At 36.4% G+C, this 17,184-nt stretch overlaps 1 long non-coding RNA gene across 1 annotated transcript; it reads left to right on the top strand.

Moving 5' to 3' along the window:
- Positions 1-9,728: 9,728 nt before the first annotated feature.
- Positions 9,729-14,289, top strand: LOC139964686 (uncharacterized). Its single transcript, XR_011792056.1, has 3 exons — positions 9,729-10,068; positions 10,870-11,082; positions 13,016-14,289. It is a non-coding gene; the product is annotated as an uncharacterized lncRNA (long non-coding RNA).
- Positions 14,290-17,184: the final 2,895 nt, after the last annotated feature.

The raw sequence follows: 17,184 nt of genomic DNA, 5'->3' as shown, positions 1-17,184 counted from the left end.
AAAGTGTGCATGTATGGTTAACTTGGATCAGTGTTAGGCCTGTACAGCACAACACAGATATGTTTTACAACACACTTAATTGTAGGGATATCATTATCTCCTACTGTACAGTAGTTGCTTAACAAACACAAATATATGCACCAGAACTGTGTTTTAAGGAGATGCTGTTTGATAAGATTGCTCCACAATTTGTGTAACAGGATTGTGTTCTATCCAACGTATATACCTGTCTGTTTATACTTCAGTTACACTCCTACAATGACCAATTGTTCAGAGATCATCAGAGAGATTTAATCAACCCTAGCTCAATTTGGAAGCCTGGTGAAGAAGCCAATATGCATTTTTCACCACCCACGTGCCCTACCTTTGTATCACACTTATCAAAAAGCAATATATGCCATGTAAGGAGTTATGTGCTCTTATGAGGGCAGAACAGTAGTGTAGGTGTATTTCCCCATGGCTATAGGTTAGAGTGATATTTTGGTATGATATTGCTTTGTTGTTCTTATTTCCTGCTGAGTGCATTTTTTGTTTGTTTCATTATGTAATGTAACTGTGTGTTTTTATTTACAAATGTAAAACTCTGTTAGAGGATTGTGTGCCTTTGATTGTGTTATTCTTTCTGCCTAAAGTGGACATATACATAGGTCAATTAACCCTTTTTCAGTCTGCTGCCAAGGCAGGAGTGCATATAAACTTTGTTACACTATACAGAGATTTTCTGATGCCATGAGGTTACTGGAATAAGCAATTTTGCGGATCTCTCCTTTTAGCCACATGAACACAAGGTGCTTATTTTGCAACATAAATCATGTTAATTATAGGAGTTTTGATTCCAAAACTGTTTGTAGATGCTTATCTTCATGAAATGAAAATGTGTTTCGAATAACTATGTTTATTTTCAGAACTCAGTTTCCTAATTTTGTTGAATATTCATGTATTCATAGCATTTTCTGTGGTAGTTTTCGAAAAGATATCTCCCCAACTCTTTGTCTCTCCGTCTACATTGTTCTGGATATGGAATTATTGGGACAGCGTATAGTTTATATTTTACACCAGCGTGCATAATTAATCCCTACCTACCAAGGAAAATAACGTAAATGTACTAACTCTTATATTTCCCTTTATGAAGAAGTATATTTACCCCTAACAACCTTCTTGAAAGGAGAAATATACATACGTACCTTTAAGGCGTCCAATTTACACATTCTCCCTATGGGTGGCTGCGTAGTGAAAATAAGTTATGGGGAATTTTTCGGGCCAAAAAAAGGTATATCTGCCGCCGTTGGGAATTGAAGATTTTGACCAATACAGTCACATCAGGCATCTTGCACATAGTACCTTTTGAAAAACTTATGGAGATCTTACCATTGTTCGTGATTTTATTCAAGGTTTTCAAAGATTTCTCTGTATGGGTCATTTTTTCGTGATTACCCCTATGGGTCAATCCAGCCATATATATATATATATATATATATATATATATATATATATATATATATATATATATAACCTACACGCTACTATTCCTGTTGAAATAAGTGAGCACTGCCTTATTGGACAGCTAAACACAATGTACTTTTATACGGTTAACATTAGTATGTAACTCGATGTCGTTTGCTGGGACACAAGATATATTTACAAATCTCTTGAAGAGTTGGTACTTTGGCAGTATTAATACTTTAACGATGCAAATTCATATTGTTCATGAGCGATTCAATATGTTGCAGTTATACTTGTTAATTTCTCTACGTTCACTGATCTTAACTTGTCGGTTCAGCTTATCGTAGCAACTCAGCCTATTGCTTTACTGTGTTGTGAATATTTATTAGCATCGATGATTAGTTTGAGAAACTCCTGTTTAGTGAATCATATGAATTGCTCCCTGAGTTCACATTTAGCTTGTTGTACTCTGCTCTGTTAGTAGCCTCGTTATCAAATTGATTTGTAATCGACATGTAGGTGTGACGTCACAGCCTCATTTGATGTCGCCTACTTTCGTCAACCTCTTCGTAAGTTCCTGCTGGAGTAGCTTTAGTTGGCGTAGTTGCTTTTTGTACTGTTTGAGTGTTTGTCAGTATCAATTGCATAGTTAGGTGTGGCTGCTCTTTTTGATCGTTGGTACTTGAACTGTGCATCATTACCTTTAGTTCTATCAAAACCGAATATACCGGGTTCATGCAATGCTTGCAATGTATGGTTAAAAACGCCACATTAGATTAATCATGTGATGACTGCATAGCGTACATATTTTACACTGAATTCATACTATCACCAAATAGCGTAAGGCAACGATTGTCGCAGCAGTTCCTTTGTACAACCTTCATAAACCAGTGACTTTGATCAACAAATGTTGCACAACAATGAATTGTTCCATTGACTTACATACGAACTCGTCACTTTCAAAACTCGCCAAAGCATTCACAGAAGTTTTAAACTGGCATATCCTACCAACCACATGCACGATAGCTGAGATATTGGCCTGTAATGGTACTTATCTTAACTGTTTAGATTTTGAGCTAGAGGAGTAGCAAGTTTGGCATACTAAAACCCAACTCTTCCATCTGCTTGCTCGGAGTAATATCAACATTAAACCAAAGAATTTCTAAAGATGGTTGATGTTACCTTCAATCCTCCCTATTTTTACACAATCTGTGCTTTAAATTATGCTCTTTCATGTCAGGCAGAAAAACAATGATGGTAACTGATAATATGCTTGAAAGCAAGCATTACATTAAGTATATTTAGTTCCATTTTCCGACAATGGTCAGCTTTTCGAGCGGATTTATACTACTCTATTTGTGGTGTGGTAACAACAGCTAGGTATAGGAAGATATACACACAATTAAACCATACGCTGTACATGGATACGTAGTAAACTGACGGAGAGTGCGAAGTCGAACAAGACAGTGTATAACCCATCAGTTGGTTCAAAGCAAAGATTCACTGTGGTACATTATAGAACCATTTTCGTTGAGATTTAAATTAGTAGCTTGTTCCACTAATGAAGCGTGCTTCATTAGTGGAACAATGAAGCACGCTTTATTAGTGCACACGCTTCCTTGAATGAATCCGTTTCTCTGCTTTTACGCATTGTCCAGTTTGCTTAAAAAAGGGGGAATTTATGATAAGAATGCGGAGAGGGGGAGAGGAGACTGTCTAGTTTACGGTTTCGGGGTAAGGGGTACGCATCCGGCCAGAAAAAAATAAACCTATGGATGTAAAACGGTGCTTTTGGGGCATATTTAGACTATGAATTATGTCTATATAAGAAGCTCTAATTAAGAGGTTGTGCTCATAGATACTTTGTGTTAGGTTTGAAGAAAAAGTGATGGGAAAACGAAAAGATCAAGAAAAGATTATTGCTCGTACTGAACTAAACTCAAAAACTACCAAGTTAGGGTGCTTTAGATCAGGGAGCCACAACTCAAGTAGCAGCTCCCTGTTTGTACCATCGGCGTACACTTGATTTCAAAATTTATCCAGAGTGATTTAAGAAAGAATATGAAACTTTATAGAATGTCAGAAGTGAATTATGTCAAGAAGGAGGTTCTAGGCACTGGGTTCGGTGACCCATGTAAGGTGCTTCGAGTCCTCCCCCAGATAAATTATCAATGACATTTAAAAAGCGAACAGTGCATCCCGAGTCGTATTTAGTCTTTAAAGTAGGTCTATAATTAGGTCTAAGAAGAAAGATGTGCTCATAAATACTCTGATTTTTTTAATGAGGCTGAAAAGGGAAAGAGACCTGGAGTATTGGTACAAATCTTCCCACACTGATTGTTAATACTGAACCATGTCCCACAACCATTTAAATATCGTGTACCTATTAGTATCGTAGTTTCTAGAACAGCTCCATTGAAATCACCATGTTGTTGAAGTTGTTATTCTGAATTGCATCATCCGCTCTTCTTTAGGAATTTAAATTTTCTCTTGGCATATATGACAAATATTTATGGAAAAACCCTTTGGTAAAGCATAATTTTTAAATAAATTCTAAAACACAAGGGTTGCATGCCTATAAATTATGTGCAAGCTGATAACTCAGTTTCAGATATCTGGAAATTAATTTAAAGATATGTGGACGTTTAGTTGAGATATTTTGAATAATTATTTCAGATATCGCCAAGCCTCTAATTAGCTCAGAGATCTCAAATAATGACAATTCATGTAGTTATGATCTTAATTGCTGAATTTAAAAAAAAAAGCTAAATTAAATTTTGAAACGGTTTCCATTGGGGTGCATCGTCTACATTAATTATTTGTAATTATTTTATCATTGTTATATAAACTTGTAGCTTTTTATAAGTGATATTAATCCAACTAGTGCATAATTATTATTCACTCAAGGCTGGGTAACATAAATGTTCACCCCAGTTTTTTATCCTAAATTTTGCCCATCCTGCATATCAATTAATATGTACAGTCACTATTTCTCCAATATTTACTTCGGTAAAAGTTGCATATCTTTTTACCTTGGACTACATCATTAATATTTCCCTAGCCCGTATATCATCAATATTTACCCCGTACTGAATCAATAATGTTTACTCTAGCCTATGTGTCATCTATAATTACAGGAAATGTGTCTTTCAATTTTACCTCTGTATGAGTATCTTTAATGTTTACCCCAGACTACATCATTAATATCTAACCTGTTCTGCAGATCATTCATAATAACCATTGCCTCTGACCCTAAAACGCAAGTTAATGTCTTCCGGTTTGTCGACTTTTCACTATAAAAAGCTACAAGAAATCAATAAATACAGAATTATGAAGAGAAGAAAAGGAAAGCAAACTGATATTTTACAAGCTAACATAAAATATATAAGTTGATGTACACTCTAACAGTAAAGTAAATTAATTTGTACTTACCCATGTACCATGTCACAGAACGACGGAACACGAATCCTTCTTACGACTTAAACAAGAGTGTGTATCATTAATATTTAACAATCTGGCGTATTATAAATAGCTCTTCGGCTCTTTAGTTTCGCGATACTTGGAGTCCACATTTTTAAGGAATATGTCCACATTTTGAAGGAATATATCCACTTATGCTATAGGCACTTTTCACATTGTTCGGTGCAAACTATTACGCTGACGGATGCTCCCCTCCTCTAGCAAAACTCGTTCCCCCTACACAGTTTTTGCAATTTCTTGTATCCAAAAGAAAAATTTATAAGAACAAAAGAAGACATTAATTGTTATTTATGATTCCTAGTTTATTAGACTAATGAAATAACACAAATAACTACGGTGAAAATTTAAAAATCATTAATCATTAATAATCAATCATCAATCACCAATCATCAATCACCAATCATCAATCACCAATCATCAATCATCAATCCTTAAACATTAATCATTAATCGGTAATCATTAATCATTAATCAGTAATATGTAATATGTAATCAGTAATCATTAATCATGAACCATTAATCAGTAATCATTAGTCATTAATCATTAATCATAACTCATGAATCATTAATCATTAATCATTAATCATCAATCATTAATCATCAATCATTAATCATTAATCATTAATCATTAATCACTAATCACTAATTATTAATCATGAAAGAGGTTATGAAATGGAATTTTTTCTTTATCATCGTATTTTGTACACTCGTAGGTTTCCAATGATACCCAATTTGTGTCAAACCATGGAGCTATTACCGAAATAGCTTCATGGTCACACGAAGCCTGCATCCTCGAGGAATGAACGATTGTATTTACGGTTACGCTGCGCGACGTCAGTCGAGGAACTCAGCTCACTTCCGGGACTCTATGATTACTTTCTGAAATGTCTGAGAACACACAACATTACACTGTTGCAGTGCTCCGTAGTATTTGAAATTCGGTGTTTGGAGTTTTGTTTTTACCTAAATTTATCTCTCGTAACTGTTAAATAAGCCGAGCCGATATGTGGTTGCAGGTTGCTCCACGCTTTTCCAAAAGATGACAGAAATCGAAGAATTTGAACACGACTCGTTCAAAACACTACACATACACAATGTTACTAGTGGCTGTAGGCCTATACTATTGCCAAATTACTTGACCATAGCCTAGGCCACCTTGATGCAGTAAATGACGATTTATTTTATTGCTTGCCTTAAATTTTGCAAAAAACTTAAAGCCAGTTGGATTTAGAACAATTAATACTAAATCTGAAAGTTTTTTTGGGGTAAAACTGACGTTGTGTTATGATTTTACGTAACAGTTGGATGATACAGTTACACGGGCTAGCCTGTTATACAACGTATATAAGTTAGGTCTAGACCCCATGTTACCACTACTGGTACTATAGGGTTGCACTTGCACTGTACAGAATGTCACATCTTTCTTGCACTGTAAATGACAAAATTCTACAGGCTTCGCTACGAAGTTAAGTAGCAGGATCATTGACATTCGAGATAATTTATTCATATGATGGTCTTAATAATGGTGAATTTGTTTATGCTCAACCGACCAGTTTCGGTTCAGGGTAGTCCAACCGTTCTGCTCGTGTACTTCGATCGGCAGCGACGCGTCTCGGCCATCGGGATCGTTTAACAATTCTTCCGCAAGGGGCTCAATTGATAGGGAAAAACACCAATATCTTCATCACCCTCGAAAACTATTTCCTCTTCTTCCTCAAGAAAATAATGTCAAAGCTTACGAATGTCCTGAGAGGTGAAGTCCCTTTCCTCGGATTCTGAAGTTTCGGGAGAAGACATTTTCAATTGATGAGAAAAGTGTTGTGGTAACATCTACTAAATTGTACAACGCCGTATCGGTAAACAGCGGGAGTCGGTTTTGGCTGAAATGGTTCCTTTGATGACGTCAGATGAACTGTGGTGAGCAGCTTTGATTTTTTTTACGAGTGGCAGCCCGAGAGGTCTCTTGGGAATACTTTGACAGCGAATTCCTGGCGTTTGAAGCCGCATTTACGGAAAGTTGTGCATGGATGGTGTTGTAGTAATGTAGATAAACCATTGCAAGATATGAAAACCCACCACTTCATGACCTCTTTAATCATTAATCAGTAATCAGTAATCATTAATCTTTAATCATTAATCACTAATCAGTAATCAGTTATCAGTAATCAGTTATCAGTAATCAGTAGATATCAACCATCAGCCATCAAACATCAACCAGTAAACAGTAACCAGCAATCAGTAACCAGTAATCAGTAATCAGTAACCATTAACCATTAACCATAAACCATTAATCAATCTTATTCTCAATCACAATCTCAAGCTCAATCTCAATCTCAATCTAAATCTCAATCTCAATCTAAATCTAAATCTCAATCTTAATCACAATCACAATCTCAATGTCAATTTCAACCTCAATCTTAATCTCAATCTTAACCTCAAATTAAATCTAAATCTCAATCTCAATCTCAATCTAAATCTAAATCTCAATCTAAATCTAAATCTAAATATTAATCTCAATCTCAATCTTCATCTCAATCTCAATGTCAATTTCAATATCAATCTTAATCCCAAACTAAATCTAAATCTCAATCTCAATCTAAATCTCAATATGAATCTCATTCTCAATCTTAATCTCAATCTCAATGTCAATTTCAACCTCAATCTTAATCTCAATCTTAACCTCAAATTAAATCTAAATCTAAATCTCAATCTCAATCTCAATCTAAATCTAAATCTCAATCTAAATCTAAATCTAAATATTAATCTCAATCTCAATCTTCATCTCAATCTCAATGTCAATTTCAATCTCAATCTTAATCCCAAACTAAATCTAAATCTCAATCTCAATCTCAATCTCAATCTCAATCTCAATCTTAATCTCAATCTTAACCTCAAATTAAATCTAAATCTAAATCTCAATCTCAATCTCAATCTAAATCTAAATCTCAATCTAAATCTAAATCTAAATATTAATCTCAATCTCAATCTTCATCTCAATCTCAATGTCAATTTCAATCTCAATCTTAATCCCAAACTAAATCTAAATCTCAATCTCAATCTCAATCTCAATCTCAATCTCGATCTCAATCTCAATCTTAATCTTAATCTTCGTACCTTTCATAACAATAACACCCGTTTAATATTTACATTTAACCCTATAACCATCACTATCTCCTCCTCCACCCCTACCCGCTTATATCTATTCTTATAAATATATCATAATAATCTCGATTATTGAAAGTTAAATCCAAGTTCCGATTCGATGCTGTATGCACTAGTGATTGTAATTCAGAGTCAAGCAGGCTGTTTGGTCAGTCACTTCTACCAAACTAAAGTGAAAGATATAAAACAAAAGTTGCACTGATTACGAACATTTATGCTCAACTAACACTAAAAGAGAGTGCGATGTCGGAGGGTCAGGATGTGAGAATGAGTGGGGAAGGACAAACAAAATAAGTCAGTAGATGTTTCACTTTGTTGAAAACAGTAATTCTACTAATTAGAAATGAAGTTTCAAGTATAGATAGTAACAAAAATAAGCAAGAAAATCAGAGTATATTATTCGCTTGCAAATTCGTATATTCTTTCTATGTTACCCTGCTAACCTCCGTCTGTGGGTCCTCGTATACAACTTACATGCATTCATGGTGCCCATCTCCCAAAATAATGACAATAATAATAAAAACAAAGATAATAATATCACCATTGCAGCTCGAATCCATCATCCCATAATTTCCTATTTAACTTAAAGGTATGCTGTATAGACCCCTGACTACAGCAAGCTGTCATTGAAAAGCTTTTTGAGATTACGTAATCGACCTGCTTTGGTCGTAAAATGACCTCTTTTTACCAATTAGTCTGCAACGCCTGCCACATATTTTCTTCTGGTATGAGGGTCTTTGTGTGAACGCTGTATGATTAACTACACTGTAGACCTGAACATATTTCCACAAAGTGTTTACACAAAGAGCCTAATAGTGTTAAGAAGCTATATATGCCAAGTTTAAAGCCTGAGGTCTACTTACGACCATTGCAGGTCGAATACGTATTCACACCACACTGAAAAAATAAACTAGTCAATATTGCCACGGACTAACGTTAAATTAGTCTGTAACGTTAGTCAATGCACACGGACTAGCAAAAATCTTCGTTTCATCGCTGCTTCTTAGTTAGTTTACACTGACTAAGGAAAATATAATCGCAGCTTAGTCGGTGGCGACGGACTAAGGTATTTTAACCCATGGACTAAGAACGATACGGACACCCGATTTACGCCATAATCGTAGCTTAGTCGGTGTCGACAGACTAATGTATTTTAACCCAATTCGATTCACTTCAATTTGGAAACCGAGAGGCAACGGCAGCTTGCTGGGCTTGGCATAGTTTCATACGATCACTCTAAGCAACTTTCAACCGTAAATCACCCAAGAAGGGCTTTAGAAGAATGGAGGTATTAACTGCATCATCGGCCTACCTGTTATTCCTTTAATTTGAAGGTAAAATTAAAGTTAATTGTTAGGCCACTGGCACTAGTACTGTATTATGGTTAGTGTAACGCTACCGTTGTCACGTTGGCGTTTCGCAATACACAAGTGCAATGACAGTGAGTAGCCTATAGGCTTCTACTGGGTACTGCAGTGCATTCTCAACACTAAAGTGTGCATCCTAAACACCAATTAACAATGTGTTATGTGTGTATTGGGCTAGATTGAACAGTGGCACATAATCTTCTTATTTATTCCCAAACAAATGCTGGAACCATAAGGCTCAATAGTTTATTTGAAGTCTACACTCATTTGGTAAAGATTTCCTGTAATTTCCCATGTGAATCTAAATGGGTAGGCTTTGTGATATTGAATAAGCAAGGCTAGACCTTCAAACGTACAGTCACAGTAGGCTGAACAAATTATGTTGGCTAGTCAACGGTATTATATGTTGCGAGCAGTCAGGATGCACGCTTCAGTTCTATTTAACCTTTTCATTTATCATTTTTTAGTATTTAATTTCCGGTCACGCCCAGGAAACAATTGCGACATTCCTTCACGGTCGACTTGCTTACTGTAAGAAGTATTAACCGTTTTTTTCTCAGGAAAGCTTGATAGTCTGAAGTTATTATAACATGTGCTTTTAGTATACTGCCAAAAGAGTAAGTTGTTGTATTTGCATTGATATTTTATGTAGAAGTAACGGAAAATTGAGTATGTTTAGTTTGGTCTAATTGCACGTTTTTTTTTTCTGTCCAATGTAGTGCAGGGTTCACTTGCGCGAATTCAAATTATTCTGTTTATGTATATGTAATATGCATCGATTCTTAGATTATGATGTTTTTTTGACATTTATTTGTAATTCAAGCATATCTGTTTAGTAGCAAAGTTTAAAGGTTAAGATTAATTAGTTTTCTCTTTTTGATCCTAGATTGAATGAAACTCATTGGCGTAAATAATAGATCAGATGATACAGTTTAACGCAGTTGCTAAAACTCTGGGTATTCTCTAGTCTTCGCCGGTCCATTATATACTTTAGTACTACTAGTAGACTATATCAAAACGACCGAAGACAAACTTAGTGTAACAAAGTACTGATTCTCCTCTAGCCTAGGTCTAAACAGGCTTGTTATGTGAGCAAGCAAAATAACAACTAAAAACGATTAGGCCTATAAATAAGTTGGCTCAGTGCATTTCTGTTTCTAAAATTTTATATTTTTAAAGATCATAAAAACAAACAAAGATTTAGCCCATGTTTTATTATCTCTGTATTCTGGGCATTTGATTCTGGTTGCAATGGTGATGACACTCTCGTTCAAATTTTCAGCTTTATACAGTCTGCTTCAAACTTTGGGATTGTTTTTTGAGACTATAGTGGAAGCAAATCTCACATAACTTTGTGGTGACAACTTTATATATATTTTTTTTCAAATGATGAATACTTTGCTGTTTCTTTCTTCCAGCAGGAATTGAAAAGCCAAATATCTAAGTCAAGGGTGAGCTTTCCTGTGATGTACGACACCAGTGTGGAGGCAACAACAGAAGAGGAGAACTGTTATATATGGCTTAAAGACATGTTTTAAGATGATATATTGGTACCCTTCGCAGAACAAAAGAGTTTATCCAAGAGTCCAAAAAGCAAAGGAACAAGTACCATAGAGAAAAAAGATGGAAGAGTGAGTTTAACTATTGTACCCAACTGTTTAATGATATTTAAGATACTTTTCATAACCTGTTTTAAAAAAAAAACCAGTCTAGTATATCATTTACGTGCAAGCTTCATAAGTTTGGTCAAATTTTCACTGATCTGTAGAGCGGGAGTCCAGAGGGTTTGGTTAGCTGGAAAGGTAACCAATTGCCTGGTACATCACAATGTTCACAATGCATTCCTGTATATGAAACCTGATGACTGGCAAACCGAATGTGGTGGATGTGGCTGGGAGAGCAATTTTAAAGTCACCTAATAGCTAACCTAGAGCAGCTTTCATGGTAACCACATCAAAGTAAGAACAATGTGTCAGGTATGGCCCCAAGAGCAACAAATGGCCATTGCCAGTAATTATTGGTGGTGGGGTACCCCTGTCAGTGATCTATAATTGACCCCTCACGGCTGACCTAGGTCAGCTCATGAGGTAACCACTTGAAACCTACTGGAAAATTTTGGTTAGGACTTCAGATACAAGGGATGGGCATTGCCAGTAAATTTTATTGGTGGGGTACCCCTGCTAGTAGACCCCCAATATGCCCATCCCCTCATTGACCTAGGTGAGCTCATGATTTGACCAGTTGAAACCTACAGGAAAATGATAGGTATCACTTCATATGTAAGGATGGGCATTTCCAGTATTTTATATTGGTGGGCCACCACTGCCAGAGTCCGCCCATCCCTTACATATAGAATCCTGTCAATAATTTTCCAGTAGTTTTCAACTGGTTAAATCATGAGCTGACCTAGATCAATGAGGGGGGGGGGGGCTTTTTGGGGGTCTACTGGCAGGGGTACCCCACTAATATAAATTACTGGAAATGCCCATCCCTTACATATATATAGAGTCCTGCCAATCATTTTACAGTATTTTTCAACTGGTTACCTCATGAGCTAATCTAGGTCAATGGGGGATGGGCATTTTGGGGGTCTACTGACAGGGTTACCCCACCAATGTAAATGACTGGAAATGCCCATCCCTTACATATGAAGTGATACCTATCATTTTCCAGTAATTTTTCAACTGGTTATCTCATGAGCTGACCTAAGTCAATGAGGGAATGGGCATTTTGGGGGTCTACTGGCAGGGGTACCCCCCCCCCCCAATATAAATTACTGGAAATTCCCATCCCTTACATATGAAGTGATACCATTTTCCAGTAGTTTTCAACTGGTTACATCATGAGCTCATCTAGGTCAATGGGGGATGGGCATTTTGGGGGTCTACTGGCAGGGGTACCCCACCAATAAAAATTACTGGCAATGCCCATCAGTTGTATCTGAAGCCCTAACCAACATTTTCCAGTAGGTTTCAAGTGGTTACCTCATGAGCTGACCTAGGTCAGCCTTGAGGGGTCAATTATACTGTAGATCACTGGCAGGGGTACCCCACCACCAATAATTACTGGCAATGGCCATTTGTTGCTCTTGGGGCCATACCTGACATATTGTACTTACTTTGATGTGTTACCATGAAAACTGATCTAGGTTAGCTATCAGGTGACTTTAAAATTGCTCTCCCAACCACACCCACCACAGTCGGTTTGCCAGTCGTCTGGTTTCATATACAGGAATGCACTGTGAACATTGTGATGTACAAGGCAATTGGTTACCTTCCCAGCTAACCAAACCCTCTGGGATCCTGGTCTATTGGGATCATTATTAACATGATTAACATAATTATTAAGCTTTGAGAAATAACTTGGTGTTATGCTGTGCAAAGCAAATAATAATTTGGTAAAGCTGCTATTCCTGGCTTATAATTTGAGGGACCTAGATTTAAATGTATACCTCCCAATATGTTATAAAATTTTAATGTAAATGTATGTTTATGATAATGTGAGTTATCATGTGCTATATATCTGTATCTGTGCTTACACGTATATCATATTTTCTGTTCACAGGTCAATAATGGTGCAGATTTTGGCTTCCTGAAGACAAGTGGGAGGCCATTTGTAGTTAAGAGAAACACTCTTTGTTCGTGAAGACTTAACTGGTGTCGATTTGGGGTACCACTTTAAAACGAAAGTCATGAGGAACCCTTGCCCAAGACTCAACTTTGCATTATTGTGCAGTGCTATACTTTTGCGATTCATGTTTGATCCATTAACTTGTCTTAACTTTGTTGGAAAAAAAAAATCACATTTTCAGATTTTATTTACAGTGATTTCTTCTCTATCTGTCGAAAGTCAGCCTTTTGTAGACATCAGAAGTTTTATCAGAAATAAATACTGCCAACGTACACATTATTTGTGTTTCTTCTGCTCTCTTTTCTTTCAGTGATACTAGTCAGTGAAACTAGTCGGGTTTAATTCTTTCAGTGAATCTAGTCAGTGCAACTAGTCAGTCGATACCGACTAAGAAAGGTTAGTCGGGAGAGGCACCATCCTGACTAATGTGAAACCTGCTGTAAACTAGTCGGTGGCTCATATAAATTAGTCGGTAAAGACCGACTAATGTCACCAACTAATGTAACTGACTAATAAACATTTACCGACTAAAAAATTGTTGATCGACTAAGCTGACGGACTAAGATGACCGACTATGAAATCCAACTGACTAAGGAATAAATTAGTCGGTATAGCAACTGACTAAGGCTATGTTAGTCGGGAGAGGCACCAGATGGACTAACGTTTTGTTAGTCGGTGAACCAATTTAAGTTTTCAGTGCACTTTCCTAGCTATAGCGTGCCAATAAAACATATTTTTAAGCAAAATAACTTTGGCAAAAATGAGGCATGTAAACTGCCCATGTGGAGGCAAAATTCAGACGTTCCAACGGGCTGGAGGTGTTATTGACCAAACTCCCGCATCAACAGCCAGATGGAAAGTAAACATATTAACGAAGTAGAAAATAGATCAGATTTGGCATAATTGTTCCCCAAACGAGTCATTAAAACACTGTTACAGGGTCTGGTATACAATAGGATAGGTGGTATCAGATTTCTAATTGCATGCTATAAAGAAATCCTCTTTATAACCGCTGACAGTGTCAATGAATGTATTGTGACGGAAATGTGGCAAAATGCCCTAACGTTATGACTTTTAATTTTTAATAATATCCTGCTCAATCTAGTCTAATTTGGCTTTTATAAAATAAATATCAGTGATCGAAGCTCCCGCAAAGAGCTTTGTGAATAAAGAATACAGAATATGATAAACTTACCGTCGGTTAATGCTACGGAATACATAAAAGAAAGCAAAACGAAGACTTATACAACTAAGATGAAATGAAGTAACCGAGTTTACTAAAGCGTTTTCATGGAGTGTATATTTCGTTATGTTACAACAATTTTTCTTGTTATGCTACTCGGGACTAATACGGGATCAGAGTATACTGTTATGAATATAGTCATATCAAACATCTCTCCATATTTCAAAGCATTAAGTGAAATCGGTGGATAAACGCCGTTGTCGTGAACCCATGTAATTGCAATCAGATGTGTATACATTATCGTTTGGAACCTAATTTTGTCTGTTGTCAGCTATTTCCTCACCATTCTTACCCATCTGCCAATCATTACCAATTTGCCCAACATTCTGTTACGGCTGTAACGTTAAAAGAGCAATTCTTTCTTGTTTAACAACTTTGCGTATCCGTTACATCACAGGAAAGTTTATTGTATCACTCATGTGCATCGTGGGATATACAGAAGATCACAACTAAACGTTTAAGGCCCATATCACTATGTGTTACTGTGTGTTGAAACAAATAAATCATCAAAATCATCATATCAAGGAATTCTGACTTGTGGGCACCAACAGATGAAGAAGTAATCACAGTATTTGTGTTCAGTGACTCTAAAATTGTGACGTTTACGTAATGGTAGGGCACATGAAGGAACCTTAAAGACCAACTATGGAGACTTTTCGATGAACATAAAATCCCACCATTTTTCATGTATGTAATCCTTAACTGATTCCAATTACATTGCTGTAATTAACTTTACCAATTTCGGACGTTAAATAAGTGAAAAATGGGACGAAAAGTCAGCTTCTATTTCAGACATTCCTGAAACATTCCTAAGACATCAGGCGACCATGTGACGTCAACGTTTGTATACCTCACTCACAACTATACTTTTAGTGTGTAAAGTCGTATACTTGAGCTGCCAAAAACATCAATGATATTACTCCTTTTTCCTCAAAATGTCACAATTCTGTGTTGTTGGAGGTTGCAGTTATACCTCATCCAACAAAAGCATCAGCTTTTTTAGATTTCCGAGTAAAAGAACCGACGTAAAACGCCGCAGACTTTGGATCAATTTTTTGAGATCCACGCGGAAAGATTTTTCAGCACCCGGAGTATCTCATGCCCATGAGTCCACATGCATGACCCTGCTTCTGTATATGCTGCAAATGTCTCATTCTGTGAAAATTATATACTGTCGATAGCTGTGTCGGACCATGGTCGGACATAGCTAATGTGAAATTGACCGTAAACACGCCCTGGACGTCCTTACATGTAACATTATATCACGCAATTGACAGTAATATATTTACTGTAAGAGATGACCGTATATATATACCGTGCCAAGGGTATAGCATTGTTAGTACATGTACGGTAGTTAGTTACAACTCTCGCCGGCGTTGGCTCACAGCATGTGTAAAAAGCCATGTTAGGATTTATCTATTTCATTTGTTGTATTCCAGTATCGTGAGTTCGTGATACATGTGTAATATTGTCCGTTCTGTTTATTCCGACATCTGCATGTTCCAAGGTGTTGAATAAAAACGGTAGTATGTAGCGATCGGACGTTTTATTTCGTTAGTGACTGTCTTGTGATTGTGGGATGTTAGTACTGGTCAAGGCCTGTTTCAACTAGACCTAACTCTATGGAATTACACAGACTCACGGTAGTTTTTCGCCCAGGATTGAACAAGAAACGTGGATTAGGATATTCACTGCTAAATTTGTTTATTGACAAGATACTTTTTCTGTGTTTGTATACTTTTGGATATTAAAACGAGTAAGTACTATGTAAGTATATTGTACCGTACGGACCTATTGACGCTACGCTATGTAAAAGATGCCTCCATTTGAGTGGAAATTTTGCTAATAAAATAAGCAATTTAACTATAATTTCTGCTTATAATTGTCTAAAACTTGTTGTTAACCTTCATGTGTTCTTGTTTTAAGCTAACAGCTTTTCAAACGCTCGAAATTGGAAGTCAAAAACAGTACAATTGTTCGCTATCTGTGTACAAACAGTGCCTATATCAGCGTTTGATTTTCGCGGTATACAAACTTTGACGTCACACGGTGACCAGAGGCTCCTTTGGGTCAATCTCTGTTTTCAGACATTCCAGAGGTTCATGTCACGTGACTACCCAAAATGTCCATTTTCGTGGTCGTTTTTTATGGGTTATAGTAGGTTTTCGAAGATTATTTTTTACACATGTTGATTATGGGTATGTAAACTCCTAAATTAATGGAAAATCTCAAAAAAAAAAATTGCCTCCATATTTGGTCTTTAATGTCCATAATGCGCATCACCCCTTTCAATATTCCGTCTTCCGTCTTCCGCAGCCTATGAGTCTGAAATTATTTCTAACTTATTTGTACACCTGCGCCCTGTATGATTTGTTTTGTACATTTTATATTTCGTTACAAAATCATATACATTGTAATTTCGCAAGTTGGTTGAGTAGGTTTAAAATTGATTAACATATTAAAAATACTTTCATCTTATGCAAAGATTTTCAGCGTTAGAATGTTCATTAAATTAATGTGCAACTATTGTGTTGGGATCACGAACTCCACGGATGGTGTCTTCACTTTATGTACGAGTCCGTATATGTAGCTTCTGCTACATTTTTATCATAGTATCTTACTCTTTTTATGGGGAACAAACATAGGAAAATAGGATAACGTAAAATAAGGACATTACTCTGTACTTCATACCAAAAAAATCTCTTTTATAAGGTAATCAACATGCGAGATCAGAGTAGACTGTTATAAATACAGCTACATCAATTATCCATTCATTCAACAACCATTCATTCAATACAAAGTATTGCGTAACGTTGATGCATATCCGTCGACGCAGTTAACTCACGCGATAACATCAGTA

The sequence above is a fragment of the Apostichopus japonicus genome, chromosome 23 (genome assembly GCF_037975245.1).
Source record: "Apostichopus japonicus isolate 1M-3 chromosome 23, ASM3797524v1, whole genome shotgun sequence".
NCBI classification, from domain to species: domain Eukaryota; kingdom Metazoa; phylum Echinodermata; class Holothuroidea; order Aspidochirotida; family Stichopodidae; genus Apostichopus; species Apostichopus japonicus.
The sequence above is the reverse complement of the archived record's forward strand: the minus strand, read 5'-3'. Positions and strand labels throughout refer to the sequence as shown.